At 40.6% G+C, this 7,464-nt stretch overlaps 1 long non-coding RNA gene across 1 annotated transcript; it reads left to right on the top strand.

Moving 5' to 3' along the window:
• The first annotated feature begins 699 nt into the window (after positions 1-699).
• LOC121462263 lies at positions 700-7,370 on the top strand. The gene is made up of 3 exons (XR_005976293.1): positions 700-810; positions 4,607-4,775; positions 7,350-7,370. It is a non-coding gene; the product is annotated as an uncharacterized LOC121462263 (long non-coding RNA).
• The last annotated feature ends 94 nt before the right edge of the window (positions 7,371-7,464 follow it).

Genomic DNA, 7,464 nt, shown 5'->3' with positions numbered 1-7,464 from the left:
TAAAGCAAACCAAGGGTAGCACGTGTCCCTCGGCTCTGGAGCAGAAGACACTGAAAACGACAGTGTTTCCAGCTTCCTCTGGGCCATGATCACAAACACCAGCCATGGCAGGAGTGGAGTAGGGAACTATGGACTGGTGGTTTAAGTCTTGGGTGGGAAGTTTTACCTTTGTAACTTTGAGATTATTACTGTGACCTCTGTAAACTTCAGTTCCATTGCATAGAAAGTGTGGATAACGTCTTCTACTACGTAGGCTTCAGGGAAGCTTAAAGGAAATGATACATTGAAATCCTTAGTGTATTTTAACACGGCCATGTTAGAGCTCAGGAAAACTTAATTAGTCCTAGTGTTAGTGCTGATAGGATTATTATTCCATGGGAACATCTCTTACTAATATCATGTTTTTATTGCTTTGTCTGTTGTTTTGGTTTGGTTTGTTTTTGAGTCAAGATCTCACTATGGAGCTCTGGTGACTTGAAGCTCTCTACGTAAACTAAGCTAGCTGACCTCACACAGAGCCGCCTGCCTCTGCCTCCACACCCTGGGACTGAATGCATGCATCATCACACCAGGCTCTAGAATTCTATGTATATAAATATTTGTACTTACTATCTTTTTTTTTTCTCTTTCCTTTTTCTTTTTGTACCATTTGTGCAGGAACCAGAAGCTTCTAACAGAGTGAATTTACAAGCGTTATCTAGGAGGAGTCCCTCAGGGTCCCTCTCAGCAACGCCATACTGTCCATATTCTCCACTATAATTGCACCAACACTGCACACCCATCTCCCACGTGTATAAACTAGTGCACAAGGTGAGAGGATGCAAGAAACCAGGAGGCAGGAATAAAGGTTAACCAAAACAAAGGTGCCTGAAAAAGACAAAAAAAAAAAAAAACCCACTACTTTGGCAAGCGAATTAAAAAAATATAAGTATTTTAAGAGTGGTGGTGCATGCCTTTAGTCCCAGCACTTGGGAGGCAGAGGCAGGGAGATTTCAGAGATTTTGAGGTCTACAAAAGTGAGTCCCAGACCAGCCAGGGTACCCTGTCTTGAAAAACCAAGTGTGTGTGTGTGTGTGTGTGTGTGTGTGTGTGTGTGTGTGTGCTGTGTGCATGCATGTTAAAAGGGGAAAGGAGGGGGCTGGTGAGATGACTTGAAGGGTAAAGGCACTTGCATCAATCCCGATAACATGAGTTAAATCCCTGGGATACACATGGTGAAAACAGAACCGACTCCCACAAAAATGTTTCCTTGTCCTGTATGTGTGAGCACATGCACACAACATAAATCAATATAATGTTTTAAAAAGAAGATCTAGAGGAGAGATAGCCTGCTTTGCTGAATAACACTGATCCTAGAAGCCATCAAACAAAAATCCCAGCCAGTGCCAGTCATGAGACACCTCCTTATGAATTGTTGGCCAGGGAGGTACCAGAAGCCCACAAAAATAATATAGACTCTTGTCAATTCTCTTGGTTTCCCATCAAAACTAGGTAATAATACCCTATTACTGGAACAGGAGAGATGGTTCAGAAATTAAGAACATTGACTGCTCTTCAAGAGGCCCTGAGTTCCAGCAACCACATGGTGGCTCACAACCATCTATAATGAGATCTGACACCCCCTTTGGGCATGCAGGCAAACATACAGACAGAACACTGTATACATAATAAATAAAATAATCTTTTTTAAAAACCCTATTACTGAAGACATCATACACTTTAGATGCAAGATATTGAGATATCTATATCTGAGCTAGAAGCTCCCTGCCATTGGCTAGCTTTCATAGTGCCAGGAGATATATGCAGGCTTCTGAGGCAGTTGTGGTGAGGACAACTCAACAGTCTTATGCCACTATGAACTCTACGAACTACAATGCCGACCTGTCGGGAAAGATGAACCCATTGGTACAATAGTGGTATAGCTGTAATGATAGCCACCAATTACTCTCTGATGAGATTTAACATCCATAGATCCTAGGAAAGAATGTACTACTGTGCTTTAGCTAGATGACGTAGACCAAGCAGCTTTCCAAATATTTATGTTTATACACATAGGAAAATACTTTTCATCATTAACCAAGGGAATTTATCTTAGCAACCAATGGTGGTAAATTCAGAGACTAAGTAGCTACACAAGGTACTGAGAATAAGTGAGGGATGAGTGTTCTTAATCAACCCTCTACAGCTCAAAGAACATTGTGGAAGAAGGAGCTAAAAGAATGTAAGAGCTGTAAAATGTTATCTTCAGGGCTGTGGAGGTCTGCCCCAAAAATGTGAGTCTGTTCCACCTTGTCTGAAGGTCAGGGAACTGACCTTGCTCAAAGTTGTTGACCCCAAGTGTAGCTACCCACCCTCACCTAGGGTGTGGTTACTTGGTGTTTTGGACATTAAGATGGGCCTTGCAGGTAGATCGTCTACACCCTGACAGGAGGTCAGAGAATTCAAGCATACTTCTGCTCCTTCTTTTGAATTAGGAGGTTTGACCTATGGAGTGGCTGCCTACAGGATACTTGGTCTAGAGGTGGGCTCACTGCCTAAACAGAATGACTTCCTCTTGATGCCTTGATTAATGGCTTGATGTCTCAAAGTATTGAAGCAAATAACTGTTCGAGTTGTCCCTTGCATCTTGTTAAAGCATCTTTTGCCTTCTCCCCTCTGTTGTATTGGGGTATAAAAGTGTATGGAAAATCAACCACAGGCAATTTCAGTAGTCACTGGAACTCCCTCTCGATACTATACTGTGCTTCTGTTTTATTATTTTTACTTGTGCTCTTCGTTCTCTTTACTTAAGTTTCTAATGCCCATGCTCCTACTCTGGTAACTGGTATCCTTGTCAAAGCTGATCCCTGGCACAGGACATGATACAGCCATTGCAAACATGAGCTCATTGGAGCTGCAGGTGTCTGCACTGGGCCCACACAAAATTGGGCTTTTTAAGAGTCAATCATGGATCAAAGAGTTCTCGGAGCCCTACCTCCTCCCTACTGAACTACTGGGTAATGAAGGGTTCTGAGAGAGGCGACGTCATCATTTTTCCATTTTATACCCACTGCAGAGCCCACCAGGCTCCAATGGATAGCTCCAAAACCACAATCACACAGATAACCCTGGTTAAATCAGTAAGTCACAAAGACAAAACAAATAAGAATGGGGGAAAGCAATTTGTAAGGAGGAAGGGTGGGGATAGACAAAGGTTAGCACGAGAAAAAAAAGGGTAGAGATTGAGAATTCTCAGAATGCCTTATATACATGCATGAGGTTGCCCAATGGTAAATGTAATAAACCAGTAACAATACAGTGTAAACAAGCTAGAAAAACTAGGTCAATAAAACAATCAACTCCTGAGTCATACACACACTTTTTAATTCTAGCAGTCAGGAAGTTGAGGCAGGAAGATCACAATTTCAAGGCTCCTCCAGAGTATATAGTAAGTTCTAGAAAAATCTGGACTACTGGAGCAGGACCCGGACTTGCACACAACAAGCAAGCCCTGCTCTAAGTCCTTATCCATTCTTAGCCAGTGTGATGGTTTGAGAGAAAATGTCCCTCCAAAGGGAGTGGCACTGTTAGGAAATGTGGTTTTGTTGGAGTAGGCATGGCCTCGTTAGAGGAAGTCTGTCAGTGTGGGAGTGGGCTTTGAGGTCTCCTTTGCTCACGCTTCACTCAGTGTGACGCTCAGACCATTTTCTTCTGCCTGCTTGTCAAGATGTATGAACTCTCAGCTCCTTCTCCAGCACTTCCTTCTCCAGCACCATGTCTGCCTGCATGCCCTTGTCCCACCATGATGATAATGGACTGAACCTCTAAAACTGGAAGCTGCCCAATTAAATGTTTTCCTCTGTAAGAGATGTGGCCATGGTGTTCTTCACAATACTAGAAACCCTAGCTAAGACAGCCATCTCTCTTGATTTTGGCACGCTGGTCTTCACCCGTGCATTTGATCTCCATCCTCACATGTTTTTCTCTGAGCTTGTTAGTTACTTGTCCTGCTTCCAACTGCTGGTTTTCTCAGATTTCATCTTCTACGTTGGAGCTTGGCAGTTGATCTACAGATGATACTTCCCACTGTTTTCACAGTAGTGTTCTTCCTTAATTAGTTTAACCAAATGGGCAGAGTTTCCGCGATCCAGGTACAAGTTGTCGCATAGAGTGATAGAAATTAGTCAAGATGGTACAATACCATCCAAATGAATTCTCTTCTTCTGTCTTTGTATAAACTTTTCACCCTAATCGATGGAACAGCCTATGTGGATTCCTTTTAAATTTTTCTATGCATTTATGTAAGCATATATAAATATATATACACACATATATACTATTTTTAAGCAAGAGGATTCTATTGTATCTATTTCTCTGCATATTTTTCTTCCCCTTTTGAGGGGAACACATGCACAAACCTGTACATATAGACCCACATACAAATATATGGAATTCTTGTTAGTCAGCTGGTATAGACTTCCAGTAATAGTTACATTCTTATCTATGGCATAGTTAGAGTTCATTCATTATCGTAATAGTTAGCTGTCATTCTAAATGTTGGTTTTATGCTACTAAAAACAAAGATGGAATAAATATTCTTGTTTCTATTTCCTTCTCTAATAAATAGATCCTACAGAGTAGAATGTCTGGGTCAAGATGAATGGTTATTTTTTTATGGATTTGCCAAGTTCACACCAGAAAATCAGAGGGCTTAGCCATATTCCATCAAAGTGCGAGAACACTCGGCCAACATGCCCCAAATAACCCATACTGGCTTTGAAAAATTCATAATTCTGGTAGGTCCTTTATGATATTTGATTAACATTTTAATTTAATGTTGCATTAAATTGCATTATCTTGACTACTGCTAAAGTACCTTTTTTGGCCTATTTGTCATTGCAGTTCCTTGTTTGAATTTGTTAGCTTTTTATTCTTAGTAACAAAATAGTCTATGCATTAAAACATTAACTATTTATCTGATACTAGCATTGCTAAAGTAAATTGGCAGGAAGTCTTTTCACTTCTCTGTAATTTCTTAATTAAAAAGAATTGAAACTGTCAAACTTACAGAAAAGTTGAAGTTACAATATGAAGAATTTTGATCTTTCTAAACTAATTGAAAGTAATTTGCTAACATGATCTGTCACTGATGCACATTCATTTATATAGCCATAGAATTCCCATCAAAATTGGGAGATGAGGGGAAAAGAAAAGCTCAAGGCCGGGCAGGGGGTGGCACATACCTCTAATCTCAGCACTTGGGAGGCAGAAGCAGGCAGATCTCTGTAAGTTTGAGGCCAGCCTGGTCTACAGAGCTAGTTCCAGGACAGCCAGGGCTGTTACACAGAGAAACCCTGTCTAGAGAAACCAAACAACATAAATTGGGATATGAGGGATGGACAGATGGCTCAGTGGTTAAGTGAGTTTACTGTTACCACGAAGGACCTGGGTTTGGTTCCCAGCACCCACATGTCACTCTCAGCTGCTTGTAACTCCAGTTCTGGGGGACCCTATGCCCTCTTCTGACCTCCAATAACACCTAAACACAAGTGGAACAGATAAACTCATGCCGGCACACCAGCATTCAGGTAAATTTTTAAAATTTGGAATATTAGTATTCCCTTATTGACACAAGTAGATTTTGCTAATAATAATTTCCCTCTGTAGCTGTTTCTTTCTCTTTGTTCTTTCGGGGCCCACGACCCAGCCCCCAAATAAATGCTCAGAAGCTTATTCTTTCTTACACATGCCTGGTCTTAGCTTAGCTTATTTCTAGTCAACTTTTCTTAACTTGAATTATCCCATCTACCTTTTGCTCCTGGACTTTTATCTTTCTCTATTCTATATGCCTTTCTTTACCTCTTACTCTGTGGCTTGCTGTGTAGCTAGGTGACTGGCCCCCAATGTCTTCTCTCCTACTCTTGTTCCTTGATCTTCTCTTCCCATTTCTCTTCCTATTTACTCTCTGTCTGCCTTCCAGCCCCACGTATCCTTTCTCTTTCCTTGCTATTGGCCCGTTCAGTTCTTTATTAGACAATCAGGTGTTTCAGGCAGGCACAGTAACACAGCTTCACAGAGTGAAACAAACACAGTGTAAGAGAATGCAACATATCTTTGCATCATTAAACAAATGCTCCACAGCACAAACAAATGTAACACATCTTCACCTAATATTCCATAACACCCATCAATATACTTCAGAGCAAAGTCCCAGTCCATGAGGAGTCACTGAATTGCCTGTAGATGTCACATGCCTTCATCTGGGCAGTTAAGTCTCATTCTTGATTGTTTTTAAAGTGTCTAGACCAAGTAATTTTGTATAATCTGTGTTGAAAATATTATTTATTATTTCCGCATTTTTGAACAAAGCCAACAAGAGAGAGCCCTCTTCTGGGACAGGGAAGCGTGGACAAGGGACAACCACAGCCCACTCTATGTTTCTCTTGCCTGCCCTGTGGCCCTGCGCCTTCTCCATCACATTATCAGACTCTGGTTCTTTCTTTGTGCGGTTTTTGAGCCTTCAGAAACTTGTTGGGTCTTCACCTGTGTGCGGGCATTCTTACATGTCAGCCGACCTGCCCTTCCTGCTTTCCTCCTCACCTCCTATTTGTTAATTTAGATCTTTATTTTCTCTTCCAATATTTTGCTTGTTTAATTTTGGTGGTGTTATAACTCTTTAAATTGAATTTTATTTTTCTCTATATTCTTTTAAAAAATAAAACATTTAAGGCTCTGAGTTCCCAATAGGGATAATTTAAGGCTATGAATTTCCAATAAGGATAAAGCATCGCGTATGTTTTGTATGGAGTTTCCTCCATTATTGCTTTCTGTGAGGTTGGTAATTTTAGGTTCATTTACATTTTAGTAAAAGACTGCTTTGTATCATTCCTTGTAATTTCCAAGTAATTAAATGGCTTTGAATGGAGTCTCTTTTTACTGTTTGTTTCTCCCATCCCCCTTCTTCTATCATAAGCTATGATCAGGAAATATGTCCTAGAAAATTTCCACTTTTATAAATTGTCCTAGAATGTCCTTTGAAAACACAGACTGGATTAATTTTTTGTATGTGTTCTACTAAAAAGCAAAAGAAATCTAGAACTTGGGGCAAATGTAATCACAGCACCAGGAAGACTAAAAAGCAGGCAGTTTCTTCAAGTTCAAGGCTAGCCTGGGCTACATAGACCTGTCTCAGGGAAGGAAAGGGGGGCAGTATAAGATGGACTATTCCATGTATGTTTTAGATCAAATTTGTAAATTTCTTGTGTATTTCTTCTCTATTTCTATCTATACATTTTATCTGTTGGGTTTTCTAAGTGTAAGCAATGTGTACATCCTATTATAACTGTATTTTTACTTCATCCTCCTCCTAGATTCTGCTTTGTACAGTTACGTCCTTCTGAAAACGATGCACACGACCAGTGTCTGTTGTACCCACATTTCCCCCTTCTCCTTCTGACATAATAGTTTTCACCCCGTTTTGGGAGC

Source organism: Microtus oregoni, unplaced genomic scaffold (genome assembly GCF_018167655.1).
Source record: "Microtus oregoni isolate MIOR12 unplaced genomic scaffold, Mior012 000024F_ref0000369, whole genome shotgun sequence".
NCBI lineage: Eukaryota > Metazoa > Chordata > Mammalia > Rodentia > Cricetidae > Microtus > Microtus oregoni.
This window is presented reverse-complemented; position numbering and strand designations above follow the sequence as displayed.